The following is an 18510-nucleotide window of genomic DNA, read 5'->3' on the forward strand; positions in this document are numbered from 1 at the left end:
TTCAGCAGCTCATCTTTGTCCTCTTTGTCTTTAGGTCTGTCAAATCTGAAGTTCAGAGTGGAGGGATGACACCTTTAGACTCAATTTAGGGGTGTTAGGGGTGTTAAGGCGAGTACCAAGTATTAGCCAATGGGCTGCCTACCTGTAGGGCGACTACACCCTCTATATGACCACTTCCTTTGGGAAGTGGGCATAACCCTGACCCAAATAGGCTAATTCTCCATAACACAAGATGGAGGATTCTGAAAAGTGGGGCCTACATCAGCAGGCCTGCCCTAGGGGTGGTACTGCCTCAATGTGGGCATACCTCCTAATCGAACTAATTTTCCCACCTGTGTTGCTGCCAAAAAGTGGGATCAGGACAGGGGGTGGGCACCTCCACTATCTGGAGAGGCATGGGTCGCATAGCAAAGGCACCATGGCCTTTGAAGCTTCCTGCCCTGGAATGTCCATCCGGCTTGGAGGAGGTGTGGACATCTCCGCCCAGAGCATGCTTTGTTCCTGTCCTCCAAGAGCAAAGGCTCTCACCTCAGGAGGTCAGAAACCTGTCTATGGTGGCTGGCTGGTCGAGACCAGTCAGTCAACACTCTAGTAGTTGGTGAGTTTTCAGGGGGCACCTCTAGGTGCCCTCTGTGTGCATTTATTAATAATTCCAAAAAGAACAATTGATGGACATAATGCAGCACAGTGTCATACATTCACCCCAGGACAGAGATCTGGGCCTAAATCTATAGTTTGTTTGCTCACCTTGCCATTCCAGTTTGAGCCAAGCCATATGCAGATCAGTCTTGACCCTGCGCCCAATGGGAACAGTCCAGCCAGAACTGCCAGGCCAGGACCTCCCTGGACTGGAAACAAGCATCCTAGGACCGGTTTCGGGCTTTCAGCCCTCATCAGCCAGGATAGCTTGACTCCAGTGGCATGGAGAGCATGGGACCCATGTCTGGGCATACCCGTCCCACTCTGGATGACAAATGCAAAAAAGAACAATTGATGGAGAGAATGCAGAACAGAGTCATACATTCACCCCAGTACAGAGATCTGGGCCAAAATCCATAATTTTTATAGCTTGACTCCAGTGGCATGTGGCATGGAAAGCACGGTCCCAGGATGTTTGTTTCCGGCCCAGGGAGGACCTGGCCTGGCAGTTCGGTCTGACTGATTTGCATATGGCTGGGTCCAAACTATATATATATATATCGCCACGGCCAGGGCGACTGACGCTGAAAACTGGGGATCAGGGTTCGATCCCCGGCTCCGGCGGCAGGTTAACCCAGCACCATGCGACCCTGGGCAGTAGCTTGCTTAATCTTCCCGACGGCCCCCAGCGCCTAGAGACCCTAACGGGTGATTGTGCGCTATACAAATGTGGATTATTATTATTATTATATATAATATATATATGAGAGAGAGCGAGAGCGAAATAGAGAGATATGTTACCTACTGCTGGTCACCAGTAGGTAGTTATAGTTAGGACAATGTTTCCATAATAAAAGCATTTATTGTTTTGCTAGTAACTTTGACCCCACTTGATGAATCTTCACAAAACTTTCAAAACTGATACGACGAACACTCCAGCTGCTATCTTGAAAGTTTCAGGGTGATCCGTCAAGCGGGGGCTGCGAACAATGGGGTGCTTAAAAGCACATTTTCCCCATGTTAATTCCCATGGGATCTTTAGACACGGCTACAGCCCGAACTGCTGAACAGACTTACATGAAATTTGGGAGGAAGGTAGATGTTGGTCCAAGGGAGTGCCTTTTTGAAATTTGCTGTCAATCCGTTCTGTAGTTGCAGAGTTATTTAAAGGTTCTTCGGATATACAACTGGGGATGCAGTGGATCTGCGACCCCACAGCAATCTCGTACTGAGATCTTATTGACTGCCAACACTTCAAACCAGGAAGTGTTGGCCTCCATCTTGTGACTCGGTTGAACCGAGTCACAGGAAAAAACATTCAAAATAAAGAAAAGGAGGCACGGTAGAAACACCCTAGCTCCCCCAGACATCACCTCCCCGTGGCTATTGATTAAAATGAATGTGAGGGAGGGCCGTATGGCCTCCTCCCAAGCTCCAGGGACCACCCCTCCCCGGGGCTAAGATGAAATAAGTGAGGGGGCCCATAGGGCACCCCAGCAGCCCCAGTGACTGCTACCTCCCCGGGGCAAATTACAAAAACTTACAGTGGGGAGCCGCCTGGCCCCCCACAGCCCTGGGCTCCACTACCGGGGATGTATTCTGCAAAGATAGCCCTGGGGACCGCCACCCCACCAGGGCCGGCTCCAGCAATGTCATGGGGTACTCCCACCAGCACATAGCAAACACTGTCCGCTTACAGTAAGCAAGAGCAGAAAATGCTCTCACTTATTTGAAGCAGAGCAGCATTGCTTTCACACCCAGGGAGCTGCATGTTAGCAGCCCCCTATGTGTAAAAGCAATGCCTGCTCCAGCAGAAGGCAAGGAGCCAGCAGAAACCGTGGGGAACTTCAGGCTCTCCCCACAGTCCCAGTGGTGAGTGGGTGGCCTGGAGGCTCCCACTTTAAATGGGCAGGCCCCAGGGGATGTGGTCCCAAGGTCAAGCCCCCCTTCTCCACTACTCTGCAAACGCGCTGCCTGGTGGCTGCTGGTTGGGGGTTGAAGTCCCCTTGTCTCCAGATGGTTTTTGGGGCAAACAACTCCTCCTGTTACCTCCAGTAAGTCCCACACAGCAGGATTGGTAAGAGGTTGTCAGAGGCCAAGTAACCTTTCTCCACCACTCTACAAACACGCCTCCTGTTGCACTGCTGGTTGGGGGATGAAGACCCCTTGGCTCTTGGGGGGCTCAGGACTAAAGTGGACTTCTTCCCCCAACTAGTAGTGGGCAAGGAGGAGTCATTTTGGTGTCATTTTCTGCATTACATTTTACTCTGTTTTTCAATTGGGTATGGTATTTTTATTATTCTGTATTTTACTTTACCACTGTTTTGGTGCTACACAAATATTTTACACATTGCCCTAATTTAAGCCTGTCCTCTCTGTGCCATAGCTATCAGGGGATGGAGCTCAGGTTAGTTCAATGACTTGAAGAGTTTTACGCCGACAAGGGTTGTGATTAGTCCCTGAAGTGGGAAGTTGCTCAGACAAATAATAATCCATTGTCTTACAAGAAGTTTGTGCCACCTGAGCTAATATGGAAAAATGTAACAGCATTTGCTCCTAAGAGGATATCTAGGAAGTATAGCAACAGAAAGAAATGTTTGCATATTACCAAAATGACAAAAGGTTAATAATGGGAACTGGAGATACGAATTTCCAAAGCTTTAACTGGAAATAGCGCCAAAGCCGCGTGAGTCAGCTTGGCTCAGGTGATTTGATCCTGAGCCAAGCTGACTCACGCAACTTTGCGGAACCGCGCGGTGCATCGTCCATCGCTCCGGAGGAACTCTCTGATTTCTAAAGGACTCGCCCTTGGAGAAATATATACACACCGCTGGCAGTACCCGTACCTATTGACGCCGATTGGGCATTGAAGTTGAACTAAAGAACACATCCATTCTATCAGGAAAAACAGGAGTTTCCAAGCCCATTTACATTGTTCATCAGAGAGTTCCTCCGTCACAATCCGCCAAAATGCATCGTTCTACAACTGTTATGCTGTGCTATCCTTGAAGAGCAGCCGATTCCCTTCTCTCTCACGACTGGGCACCCGGCTGGGTCCCATTGTGAGTACTTTTTCTATTCCTTTCACTCACGGTTGGCACACCCTTCACATGTGGCTGCGCATATTGACCAGCTTTCCCTACAATCATAGGTCCTGATGAGACCCCACACCGCACAAAAAGTCGAAAAGTCGTCGACACAAAGCTAAAAGCAAACCATTAGCAAGCGCATATCATTGTATATAGCTGATGCATATTTTGTACATATTGAATGATCGACTTTTAATGATCTGCAGAAACCTTGTTAGAAATACTGTCACAATTTTGAACTGTTAATTAAGGTTCCTGGTTTCAGTGGGACACAACGCACAATTGTCTAAATTTTTGTTTATTCTTGACATCATATATACTGTTTTCTCAGTTTTTTCTATATTATAAAATCGAATGTGATATATTCAATCACTAGTATTGGTAGTTCTTCGCCTCCTGACAACACAATAATCCTTTGTATTGCTATTATGCAAAAGATTATTATCAAAAATAACAATAATAGAATTTCACACCTCATTCACAAGGCTGAGCACACACTGAGAGCTAGCAGAGGCTTATGCTAATTAGCCTTCTGATATCTGAGGCAGGTAAAGGGTAACTTTCGAAAAGCCATCCTTACTATTTATTACAAATCCAACTATTAAAAGTAGTGGTTCAATTATTTTTCTAGCTAATCTCTTTCTCAAGTTAGCAGTATTACTATTTTAATCTGCACTCTAGTTTTCTACATTGGGCAGCTAGACCGGCCACAGTGAAAATAGCTTTTTTAGATTTGTCATTGTAGGGACTCCGTAACAATAATTTTCTTCTTGTCCCACTTTTAAATACCATGCACCTAACTTTATGGATTACAAGGATTACATAGGAGTGACTTACTGGTATTTAAAAGGAAGGTTTTTACTTGTCAAAAAGGATTATCTTCACAGTTTGTATTGCAGGTTTTATACTGCTGCAGTCAGCAGTAATTTGTTTAGATGTCACATCAGAGGATTGCACAATAAGGGTTGCAATTTAAGGGGGACAGTCAACTGTTCATGCCAGAGGTATATTTCCACACTATATACCACTGCCTCATAGAAAAGTTAAATACGGCAAACAGGGATTAGTCAATGTCTCCATGTCTTAGCAGTCACAGCACACCCACTCTGAGTGCTGAGTCTAAAAATAAAAAATAAATTAGGGTCCAGCAATAAGCGAACAATCGGGGGTGATCATACAGAAAAGGCAGGTTTCCTACACTTGTCACCTCTCAAAGATATATCTGCCTTCTGACTCAATTACAACACTACTTTTGCAAAAAAAACTGGAATTGTCTTTCTGAACTTCTTACATTACACCAGCCGTTAAGCAATCTCATTAAAGACACCATTACCAATTCATAGCCACTAATTCATCTGGAATAATAGCCACATAATACCCCAAATGATTTTCATTGGCCATTGTCCATCAAACTTGGCGCATCTATAAACACCTTTATGAGGTTGCTCTTTTGTTTGATTCCCTCAGGTGTAATATAATGCCTAAAATATTCCACAGTAGGAATTACAAAATTGCATTTGTATTTTGCCACTATCATACCTTTATCCTTCAACACATCCAATACTGTTTCAAAAATTCTGTTGTGGTCATCTATACACTTTGCAGAAATCAGGCTATTATCCTAGAATGGTTCTACCCCACGTTTATTTTTGAAAATCAATAAGCTCCTGGAAGACATTTTCCGCCAATGCTGACTCAAACAGCATACAAAGGTACTTCTCAATCAATCCATCAAACATGATTTGTAAAGAGCGTCTAATCAACTGCAAGGGTATCTAGAAGCTGGGGCTCCTGCTTCAGGTGGATCAGTTGAACCACCAGGACTTGAGTCCCTTGCTGAACTATAGAAGAGAGGGTGAGGTATGAAGGTGAAAGGGAAGCCCATTCCAGAATGTGGCAGCAAGCTAGGAGAAGAAGCGCCCTCCACTGTTGCTTCGGCGCATCTGGGGGGGTGTGAGCGAGGAAGAGGGAGGCACATCATAGGTGCATGGGGGTTAGGTGGAAGTTAATGCTGCAAAACAATTTTTATGAAGGCTATCAAAGCTTGGAACAAGTTGTGCCTTAAGGTAGGCATTTTGCAAGTCTATGGGTGTGAATTATTTTGCTTCCCCTCACATGGCTGGTATCTTCTGAATCTTTGGAAGAAGGTGACATTCAGCTATAATATTTTTATTCAGAGACCAAAGGTCAGCACACATCTTGTCTGCCCTTCTTTTTTCCTGCAATCACAATTGTTGACAACCATTCAGGAGCATCAGCTGGTTTAATTATCTCTTGACCACACATCTCATCGAACACGTTCCTTAGAACTTCTCTCACACTAAGGGGCAACTTATGTGCAACTGGAATGGCATTTTCATTTAGAATTGTCTTGTATTCAAAGCTTATTGCTTGGGTCACCTTGCTAGAAAACAATCCTTGTAAAACTCTATGATTTTTTCTAAGTAGTTATCAATTTGCTCATCTAACACTACAGGAGTACTTGTACTTGGTCTTTTATATAATTCCTAATCTCCCTTGATCCACCTATCCAGGTTATCTATGTCACCTTTGGCTACGTACATTTTATTCTGTAAAGTTCTACACTTTTAAAGTCAAGTGATCTTATAACAAATAACCTAATGTGTTAATGGCATGTTCTCCAAATGAACCAGTCTATGTTTACGATCATATACTTCCATAATCTTTTGAATGTGTTTTCTGATAGAATGGTCGCTGGTGATCCTGAATCTAACTTAATGGTAATTTTTATCTTACACACACACACACACACTCACACACACACACACACACACATATATATATATATACATATATATATATATATATATATATATATATATATATATATATATATATATATATATATATATATATATATATATATATATATATATATATATATATATATAGCTGATTTGACCTGGTGTACCAACCAGTAACAGGGCGAGAGGTGCACAGTGCATGAGGATATTGTTACAGTCATAAAGGGTGAGGTGCAAGAAGAGACTGATATGCAGAGGACGGTAAAGTGTGGAAATAAGGACTATGGACCAGATTCGCAGAACTAACTTAAGACAAAATCCTAAACTGACTACCATTTTGGAATTCCAGAAGGCACTTACTCATTTTGGTATTCACAGAAGGTACTTACTCATTTCGGTATTCACAGAAGTTAGGAGTCCTAACTTTAGGACTCCTAAATGCCTTCTGTGAATACCGAAAGTCTTAAAATTGGGATTGTTCTCAGTTTAGTAGTAGTAAAGTTAGGACTCCTAACTTTAGGACTCCTACATGCCTTCTATGAATACAGAAAGTCTTAAAATTGGGATTTTTCTCAGTTTAGTAGTAGTAAAGTTAGAAAAATCCTAGTTTAGTAGTAGTAAAGTTAGAAAAATCCTAATTTGAAGACTTTTGGTATTCACAGATGGCATTTAGGAGTCCTAAAGTTAGGAGTCCTAACTTTACTACTATTAAATGGAGAAAAATCCCAATTTTAAGACTTTCGGTATTCATAGAAGGCATTTAGGAGTCCTAAAGTTAGGAATCCTAACTTTACTACTACTAAACTGAGAAAAATCTTAATTTTAAAACTTTCGGTATTCACAGAAGGCATTTAGGTGTCCTGAAGTTAGGAGTCCTAATTTTAATACTACTAAACTGAGAAAAATCCTAACTTTAAGACTTTCGGTACTCACAGAAGGCATTTAGGAGTCCTAAAGTTAGGACTCCTAACTTCTGTGAAAACCGAAATGAGTAAGTGCCTTCTGTGAATACCAAAATGAGTAAGTGCCTTCTGTGAATAACAAAATGGTAGTAAGTTTAGGATTTTGTCTTAAGTTAGTTCTGTGAATCGGGCCCTATGAATTTGTACTCACCAATTGTGGCAGAATTGTTTCTCGGGACATCTATGTCGTAAATATAAAAATATAAAGTACAGAGACATTGCCCTTCCAATATGGTGGTCATAATTGACGGAAACCTAACTACAGCTCTTCTTTGTTTTCACCATGAAGAATTCACCAATTAGAAAAGTGTGTGTATTATTTAAAGAACTCAATATCATGGGCTACAGATGTACATTTAAAGCATTGATGAAGGCTGATTGCGGAAACGCTTTTGCATCAATAAATGGACCTTTTGAAAGTTACCCCGTGAGTGCCCTTTTGGAGCTGTGCATATGTCATAGTATGGTAATTTTTAGGTCTCGCCAAGGAGGCTGGTGAGCTGTCTCTTCGACACATGCTGTATTCAGAATATGATTCAGAAAAGGGGGTGGTGATGAACAGAGTGTCTGAATTAAGCAGACCACTCTTACCCAGTCCAAAGATCAGGGCTTGATCCATCACCGTAATTTAGCTCACTGCCCCATCCCAGCTCAGAACCTGGCTATATGCAAATTAGCCTGCCCCTGGCCCAGTGCACTGGGCCAGGGACAGGCTAAAAAATGGTGATGGATCAAGCCCTGATCTTTGGACTGGGTAAGAGTGGTCTGCTTAATTCAGGCACTCTGTTCATCACCACCCCCTTTTCTGAATCATTTTGTCCACCATAAGCGTGGAAGGGTATACTCAGATGTGAGTCCCTTGCTCATTGCACCATCAGGATTCAAGCAAGCCGGGCCGACGACGCCTGAAATGGCAGAAACCGGTCCCCGGAAGCTTGTTTCCTTCCCAGTACAAGAATTGGCTTGGTAGTTTGGTTTGCCCTGTTCCCATCATGCACTGGGACAGGAACAGACTAATTTGCATATAGCCAAGTTCTGAGCTGGGATGGTGCAGTGAGCTAAAAAACGGTGATGGATCAAGCCCTGATCTTTGGACTGGGTAAGAGTGGTCTGCTTAATTCAGGCACTCTGTTCATCACCACCCCCTTTTCTGAATCATCTTGTCCACCATAAGCGTGGAAGGGTATACTCAGATGTGAGTCCCTTGCTCATTGCACCATCAGGATTCAAGCAAGCCGGGCCGACGACGCCTGAAATGGCAGAAACCGGTCCCCGGAAGCTTGTTTCCTTCCCAGTACAAGAATTGGCTTGGTAGTTTGGTTTGCCCTGTTCCCATCATGCACTGGGACAGGAACAGACTAATTTGCATATAGCCAAGTTCTGAGCTGGGATGGTGCAGTGAGCTAAAAAACGGTGATGGATCAAGCCCTGATCTTTGGACTGGGTAAGAGTGGTCTGCTTAATTCAGGCACTCTGTTCATCACCACCCCCTTTTCTGAATCATTTTGTCCACCATAAGCGTGGAAGGGTATACTCAGATGTGAGTCCCTTGCTCATTGCACCATCAGGATTCAAGCAAGCCGGGCCGACGACGCCTGAAATGGCAGAAACCGGACCCCGGAAGCTTGTTTCCTTCCCAGTACAAGAATTGGCTTGGTAGTTTGGTTTGCCCTGTTCCCATCATGCACTGGGACAGGAACAGACTAATTTGCATATAGCCAAGTTCTGAGCTGGGATGGTGCAGTGAGCTAAAAAACGGTGATGGATCAAGCCCTGATCTTTGGACTGGGTAAGAGTGGTCTGCTTAATTCAGGCACTCTGTTCATCACCATCCCCTTTTCTGAATCATTTTGTCCACCATAAGCGTGGAAGGGTATACTCAGATGTGAGTCCCTTGCTCATTGCACCATCAGGATTCAAGCAAGCCGGGCCGACGACGCCTGAAATGGCAGAAACCGGTCCCCGGAAGCTTGTTTCCTTCCCAGTACAAGAATTGGCTTGGTAGTTTGGTTTGCCATGTTCCCATCATGCACTGGGACAGGAACAGACTAATTTGCATATAGCCAAGTTCTGAGCTGGGATGGTGCAGTGAGCTAAAAAACGGTGATGGATCAAGCCCTGATCTTTGGACTGGGTAAGAGTGGTCTGCTTAATTCAGGCACTCTGTTCATCACCACCCCCTTTTCTGAATCATTTTGTCCACCATAAGCGTGGAAGGGTATACTCAGATGTGAGTCCCTTGCTCATTGCACCATCAGGATTCAAGCAAGCCGGGCCGACGACGCCTGAAATGGCAGAAACCGGTCCCCGGAAGCTTGTTTCCTTCCCAGTACAAGAATTGGCTTGGTAGTTTGGTTTGCCCTGTTCCCATCATGCACTGGGACAGGAACAGACTAATTTGCATATAGCCAAGTTCTGAGCTGGGATGGTGCAGTGAGCTAAAAAACGGTGATGGATCAAGCCCTGATCTTTGGACTGGGTAAGAGTGGTCTGCTTAATTCAGGCACTCTGTTCATCACCACCCCCTTTTCTGAATCATTTTGTCCACCATAAGCGTGGAAGGGTATACTCAGATGTGAGTCCCTTGCTCATTGCACCATCAGGATTCAAGCAAGCCGGGCCGACGACGCCTGAAATGGCAGAAACCGGTCCCCGGAAGCTTCTTTCCTTCCCAGTACAAGAATTGGCTTGGTAGTTTGGTTTGCCCTGTTCCCATCATGCACTGGGACAGGAACAGACTAATTTGCATATAGCCAAGTTCTGAGCTGGGATGGTGCAGTGAGCTAAAAAACGGTGATGGATCAAGCCCTGATCTTTGGACTGGGTAAGAGTGGTCCGCTTAATTCTTGCACTCTGTTCATCACCACGCCCTTTTCTGAATCATTTTGTCCACCATAAGCGTGGAAGGGTATACTCAGATGTGAGTCCCTTGCTCATTGCACCATCAGGATTCAAGCAAGCCGGGCCGACGACGCCTGAAATGGCAGAAACCGGTCCCCGGAAGCTTGTTTCCTTCCCAGTACAAGAATTGGCTTGGTAGTTTGGTTTGCCCTGTTCCCATCATGCACTGGGACAGGAACAGACTAATTTGCATATAGCCAAGTTCTGAGCTGGGATGGTGCAGTGAGCTAAAAAACGGTGATGGATCAAGCCCTGATATTTGGACTGGGTAAGAGTGGTCTGCTTAATTCAGGCACTCTGTTCATCACCACCCCCTTTTCTGAATCATTTTGTCCACCATAAGCGTGGAAGGGTATACTCAGATGTGAGTCCCTTGCTCATTGCACCATCAGGATTCAAGCAAGCCGGGCCGACGACGCCTGAAATGGCAGAAACCGGTCCCCGGAAGCTTGTTTCCTTCCCAGTACAAGAATTGGCTTGGTAGTTTGGTTTGCCCTGTTCCCATCATGCACTGGGACAGGAACAGACTAATTTGCATATAGCCAAGTTCTGAGCTGGGGTGGTGCAGTGAGCTAAAAAACGGTGATGGATCAAGCCCTGATCTTTGGACTGGGTAAGAGTGGTCTGCTTAATTCAGGCACTCTGTTCATCACCACCCCCTTTTCTGAATCATTTTGTCCACCATAAGCGTGGAAGGGTATACTCAGATGTGAGTCCCTTGCTCATTGCACCATCAGGATTCAAGCAAGCCGGGCCGACGACACCTGAAATGGCAGAAACTGGTCCCCGGAAGCTTGTTTCCTTCCCAGTAGAAGAATTGGCTTGGTAGTTTGGTTTGCCCTGTTCCCATCATGCACTGGGACAGGAACAGACTAATTTGCATATAGCCAAGTTCTGAGCTGGGATGGTGCAGTGAGCTAAAAAACGGTGATGGATCAAGCCCTGATCTTTGGACTGGGTAAGAGTGGTCTGCTTAATTCAGGCACTCTGTTCATCACCACCCCCTTTTCTGAATCATTTTGTCCACCATAAGCGTGGAAGGGTATACTCAGATGTGAGTCCCTTGCTCATTGCACCATCAGGATTCAAGCAAGCCGGGCAGACGACGCCTGAAATGGCAGAAACCGGTCCCCGGAAGCTTGTTTCCTTCCCAGTACAAGAATTGGCTTGGTAGTTTGGTTTGAATTTGAATTTGAATTTGAATTTAAAATTATTTATAAAGCGCACGTACACCAGCGGTTTCATGGCGCTACAAGTAACAGAAGATCTGGGGGGAAGGAGAGACAAACTGCTAGTGGATCAGTTGAAGGATTTCGTGAAAAGATGAGCCTTGAGCTGCTTTCGGAATTGTGGGTATAGGTTTAAGGCTCTAAGCTCAAGAGGCAGGGAGTTCCAGAGGAGGGGGGCAAGGGTCGCAAATGTCGAACCTCCCCATTTCTTTCTCCGGAACCGAGGGACTGTAAGAAGGGACATGGTGGATGAACGTAGTTCCCTGGTGGGAACGTAAGGGGTGATCTCAGATGAGATGAAAGCTGGTGCCGTGCCCAGTCGAGCTTGAAAGACAATGGAGGCAAGCTTAAACTGGACACGGGCACGAACAGGGAGCCAATGGAGAGACTTTAGGAGGGGAGTGGTGTGGTGGGACTTCGGGAGTTTGAACACCAGGCGCGCCGCCTGGTTTTGGATTTGCTGCAGACGCCGTAGGCTATATGCAGGTATACCTGCATATAGGGCGTTGCCGTAATCCAGGCGGGAGACGACCATAGCCAGGGTGATTAATTTGAGGGCAGCGAAAGTAAAGAAACGGGACACCCTGCGTATAGCACGCAGTGCAAGGAAAGAAGAAGAAACCACAGAGCTAACCTGGGAGTGAAGGGTGAGGGAGGTTTGCCCTGTTCCCATCATGCACTGGGACAGGAACAGACTAATTTGCATATAGCCAAGTTCTGAGCTGGGATGGTGCAGTGAGCTAAAAAACGGTGATGGATCAAGCCCTGATCTTTGAACTGGGTAAGAGTGGTCTGCTTAATTCAGGCACTCTGTTCATCACCACCCCCTTTTCTGAATCATTTTGTCCACCATAAGCGTGGAAGGGTATACTCAGATGTGAGTCCCTTGCTCATTGCACCATCAGGATTCAAGCAAGCCGGGCCGACGACGCTTGAAATGGCAGAAACCGGTCCCCGGAAGCTTGTTTCCTTCCCAGTACAAGAATTGGCTTGGTAGTTTGGTTTGCCCTGTTCCCATCATGCACTGGGACAGGAACAGACTGATTTGCATATAGCCAAGTTCTGAGCTGGGATGGTGCAGTGAGCTAAAAAACGGTGATGGATCAAGCCCTGATCTTTGGACTGGGTAAGAGTGGTCTGCTTAATTCAGGCACTCTGTTCATCACCACCCCCTTTTCTGAATCATTTTGTCCACCATAAGCGTGGACGGGTATACTCAGATGTGAGTCCCTTGCTCATTGCACCATCAGGATTCAAGCAAGCCGGGCCGACGACGCCTGAAATGGCAGAAACTGGTCCCCGGAAGCTTGTTTCCTTCCCAGTACAAGAATTGGCTTGGTAGTTTGGTTTGCCCTGTTCCCATCATGCACTGGGACAGGAACAGACTAATTTGCATATAGCCAAGTTCTGAGCTGGGATGGTGCAGTGAGCTAAAAAACGGTGATGGATCAAGCCCTGATCTTTGGACTGGGTAAGAGTGGTCTGCTTAATTCAGGCACTCTGTTCATCACCACCCCCTTTTCTGAATCATTTTGTCCACCTTAAGCGTGGAAGGGTATACTCAGATGTGAGTCCCTTGCTCATTGCACCATCAGGATTCAAGCAAGCCGGTCCGACGACGCCTGAAATGGCAGAAACCGGTCCCCGGAAGCTTGTTTCCTTCCCAGTACAAGAATTGGCTTGGTAGTTTGGTTTGAATTTGAATTTGAATTTGAATTTAAAATTATTTATAAAGCGCACGTACACCAGCGGTTTCATGGCGCTACAAGTAACAGAAGATCTGGGGGGAAGGAGAGACAAACTGCTAGTGGATCAGTTGAAGGACTTCGTGAAAAGATGAGCCTTGAGCTGCTTTCGGAATTGTGGGTATAGGTTTAAGGCTCTAAGCTCAAGAGGCAGGGAGTTCCAGAGGAGGGGGGCAAGGGTCGCAAATTTCGAACCTCCCCATTTCTTTCTCCGGAACCGAGGGACTGTAAGAAGGGACAGGGTGGATGAACGTAGTTCCCTGGTGGGAACGTAAGGGGTGATCTCAGATGAGATGAAAGCCGGTGCCGTGCCCAGTCGAGCTTGAAAGACAATGGAGGCAAGCTTAAACTGGACACGGGCACGAACAGGGAGCCAATGGAGAGACTTTAGGAGGGGAGTGGTGTGGTGGGACTTCGGGAGTTTGAACACCAGGCGCGCCGCCTGGTTTTGGATTTGCTGCAGACGCCGTAGGCTATATGCAGGTATACCTGCATATAGGGCGTTGCCGTAATCCAGGCGGGAGACGACCATAGCCAGGGTGATTAATTTGAGGGCAGCGAAAGTAAAGAAACGGGACACCCTGCGTATAGTACGCAGTGCAAGGAAAGAAGAAGAAACCACAGAGCTAACCTGGGAGTGAAGGGTGAGGGAGGTTTGCCCTGTTCCCATCATGCACTGGGACAGGAACAGACTAATTTGCATATAGCCAAGTTCTGAGCTGGGATGGTGCAGTGAGCTAAAAAACGGTGATGGATCAAGCCCTGATCTTTGGACTGGGTAAGAGTGGTCTGCTTAATTCAGGCACTCTGTTCATCACCACCCCCTTTTCTGAATCATTTTGTCCACCATAAGCGTGGAAGGGTATACTCAGATGTGAGTCCCTTGCTCATTGCACCATCAGGATTCAAGCAAGCCGGGCCGACGACGCTTGAAATGGCAGAAACCGGTCCCCGGAAGCTTGTTTCCTTCCCAGTACAAGAATTGGCTTGGTAGTTTGGTTTGCCCTGTTCCCATCATGCACTGGGACAGGAACAGACTAATTTGCATATAGCCAAGTTCTGAGCTGGGATGGTGCAGTGAGCTAAAAAACGGTGATGGATCAAGCCCTGATCTTTGGACTGGGTAAGAGTGGTCTGCTTAATTCAGGCACTCTGTTCATCACCACCCCCTTTTCTGAATCATTTTGTCCACCATAAGCGTGGACGGGTATACTCAGATGTGAGTCCCTTGCTCATTGCACCATCAGGATTCAAGCAAGCCGGGCCGACGACGCCTGAAATGGCAGAAACTGGTCCCCGGAAGCTTGTTTCCTTCCCAGTACAAGAATTGGCTTGGTAGTTTGGTTTGCCCTGTTCCCATCATGCACTGGGACAGGAACAGACTAATTTGCATATAGCCAAGTTCTGAGCTGGGATGGTGCAGTGAGCTAAAAAACGGTGATGGATCAAGCCCTGATCTTTGGACTGGGTAAGAGTGGTCTGCTTAATTCAGGCACTCTGTTCATCACCACCCCCTTTTCTGAATCATTTTGTCCACCATAAGCGTGGAAGGGTATACTCAGATGTGAGTCCCTTGCTCATTGCACCATCAGGATTCAAGCAAGCCGGTCCGACGACGCCTGAAATGGCAGAAACCGGTCCCCGGAAGCTTGTTTCCTTCCCAGTACAAGAATTGGCTTGGTAGTTTGGTTTGAATTTGAATTTGAATTTGAATTTAAAATTATTTATAAAGCGCACGTACACCAGCGGTTTCATGGCGCTACAAGTAACAGAAGATCTGGGGGGAAGGAGAGACAAACTGCTAGTGGATCAGTTGAAGGACTTCGTGAAAAGATGAGCCTTGAGCTGCTTTCGGAATTGTGGGTATAGGTTTAAGGCTCTAAGCTCAAGAGGCAGGGAGTTCCAGAGGAGGGGGGCAAGGGTCGCAAATTTCGAACCTCCCCATTTCTTTCTCAGGAACCGAGGGACTGTAAGAAGGGACAGGGTGGATGAACGTAGTTCCCTGGTGGGAACGTAAGGGGTGATCTCAGATGAGATGAAAGCCGGTGCCGTGCCCAGTCGGGCTTGAAAGACAATGGAGGCAAGCTTAAACTGGACACGGGCACGAACAGGGAGCCAATGGAGAGACTTTAGGAGGGGAGTGGTGTGGTGGGACTTCGGGAGTTTGAACACCAGGCGCGCCGCCTGGTTTTGGATTTGCTGCAGACGCCGTAGGCTATATGCAGGTATACCTGCATATAGGGCGTTGCCGTAATCCAGGCGGGAGACGACCATAGCCAGGGTGATTAATTTGAGGGCAGCGAAAGTAAAGAAACGGGACACCCTGCGTATAGTACGCAGTGCAAGGAAAGAAGAAGAAACCACAGAGCTAACCTGGGAGTGAAGGGTGAGGGAGGTTTGCCCTGTTCCCATCATGCACTGGGACAGGAACAGACTAATTTGCATATAGCCAAGTTCTGAGCTGGGATGGTGCAGTGAGCTAAAAAACGGTGATGGATCAAGCCCTGATCTTTGGACTGGGTAAGAGTGGTCCGCTTAATTCTTGCACTCTGTTCATCACCACGCCCTTTTCTGAATCATTTTGTCCACCATAAGCGTGGAAGGGTATACTCAGATGTGAGTCCCTTGCTCATTGCACCATCAGGATTCAAGCAAGCCGGGCCGACGACGCCTGAAATGGCAGAAACCGGTCCCCGGAAGCTTGTTTCCTTCCCAGTACAAGAATTGGCTTGGTAGTTTGGTTTGCCCTGTTCCCATCATGCACTGGGACAGGAACAGACTAATTTGCATATAGCCAAGTTCTGAGCTGGGATGGTGCAGTGAGCTAAAAAACGGTGATGGATCAAGCCCTGATATTTGGACTGGGTAAGAGTGGTCTGCTTAATTCAGGCACTCTGTTCATCACCACCCCCTTTTCTGAATCATTTTGTCCACCATAAGCGTGGAAGGGTATACTCAGATGTGAGTCCCTTGCTCATTGCACCATCAGGATTCAAGCAAGCCGGGCCGACGACGCCTGAAATGGCAGAAACCGGTCCCCGGAAGCTTGTTTCCTTCCCAGTACAAGAATTGGCTTGGTAGTTTGGTTTGCCCTGTTCCCATCATGCACTGGGACAGGAACAGACTAATTTGCATATAGCCAAGTTCTGAGCTGGGGTGGTGCAGTGAGCTAAAAAACGGTGATGGATCAAGCCCTGATCTTTGGACTGGGTAAGAGTGGTCTGCTTAATTCAGGCACTCTGTTCATCACCACCCCCTTTTCTGAATCATTTTGTCCACCATAAGCGTGGAAGGGTATACTCAGATGTGAGTCCCTTGCTCATTGCACCATCAGGATTCAAGCAAGCCGGGCCGACGACGCCTGAAATGGCAGAAACCGGTCCCCGGAAGCTTGTTTCCTTCCCAGTACAAGAATTGGCTTGGTAGTTTGGTTTGCCCTGTTCCCATCATGCACTGGGACAGGAACAGACTAATTTGCATATAGCCAAGTTCTGAGCTGGGATGGTGCAGTGAGCTAAAAAACGGTGATGGATCAAGCCCTGATCTTTGGACTGGGTAAGAGTGGTCTGCTTAATTCAGGCACTCTGTTCATCACCACCCCCTTTTCTGAATCATTTTGTCCACCATAAGCGTGGAAGGGTATACTCAGATGTGAGTCCCTTGCTCATTGCACCATCAGGATTCAAGCAAGCCGGGCCGACGACGCCTGAAATGGCAGAAACTGGTCCCCGGAAGCTTCTTTCCTTCCCAGTACAAGAATTGGCTTGGTAGTTTGGTTTTCCCTGTTCCCATCATGCACTGGGACAGGAACAGACTAATTTGCATATAGCCAAGTTCTGAGCTGGGATGGTGCAGTGAGCTAAAAAACGGTGATGGATCAAGCCCTGATCTTTGGACTGGGTAAGAGTGGTCTGCTTAATTCAGGCACTCTGTTCATCACCACCCCCTTTTCTGAATCGTATTCAGAATATGAGCATAAAGCGCCGCCCACTTTCTGCCCACCTTTTTAATTGGCTCTTGTCCCTGTCCTTTGGAAATTGTGGCTTTTCATTGGTCAGTAGGTTTAGTAGTCCCTCCTTAGTACTGCCTTGTCTCTTCTTGTAAGCTCCCATGAGGACACCCCTGTTACATGTGTTGTTACTCCCTAGGTTTTAATTACAGCCTCAAGGCACTATTTTCTTAAAAGGCTTCAGGCAAGACACACACTTGGTCCTAAGCTAGGCTGGCAGTGTTTACTTCGCTTACTAGAACATCTCACATTTATTTGAGACGTCTATAAATTTCCCTTCATCAGCTCCACACAGAATACAACCTAATCTGAAATTAATGTAATAATTATTTGTCACATTTCAAAGCTACTAATTGTATATATGGACATAGCTATTTAAATGTACATGTCGTACTGTCTTGCATGCAATTCTTTATGGGTAGGGTGGATTTACAATATCCTCTGCAGGGTGCAGTACCATATGTGACCAAAAGAGGTCCCCACTGCTGGTGCCTTGCTTACAAGGGGCCTCTAGGAGCAGTTTTCCGTACTGCACCTAAACATGCAGTGCTGATGCCTTGCTCACTAGGGACCTCTGGGAGCAGCTTGTGGTACTGCACCGAGACATGCACTGCTGGTGCCTTGCTCACTAGAGACCCCTGGGAGCAGCTTGCGGTACTGTACCAAGACATGCAGTGCTGGTGCCTTTCTCATTAAGGACCACTAGGAGCAGCTTGCGGTACTGCACCAAGACATACAATGCTGGTGCCTTTCCCACTAGGGACCTCTAGGAGCAGCTTGCAGTACTGCACTGAGACATACAATGCTGGTTTCTGGCTCACTACACAAGCATTTGCAATGCACTAGGTCTTGCATTACTGAAAGTATGAGCTTCGGCATTGCATTATTATTTGCACCATCAATAACTCAAACTATCAGTAATGCGAGACCTATTACATTGCAAATGCTTGTTTTCCTAGCTAACAAACCCATATTATTTTTCACATCAACTGTCAATATAAACTTTGGTGTTCCTTAACTGTCATTCTTCTCTTCATTATTTTGATTCACCCTCACTGGGTGTCCTGGGCATTTCAATAACAATAAAAATGACCTACCTTTTTACACTTCCTGTACTTCTTGCCAATGGTCGGACACGCATAATTCTTCCCTCCATGGTCTCTGGACCCAA

This window comes from Lissotriton helveticus, chromosome 9 (genome assembly GCF_964261635.1).
Source record: "Lissotriton helveticus chromosome 9, aLisHel1.1, whole genome shotgun sequence".
Lineage (NCBI taxonomy): Eukaryota > Metazoa > Chordata > Amphibia > Caudata > Salamandridae > Lissotriton > Lissotriton helveticus.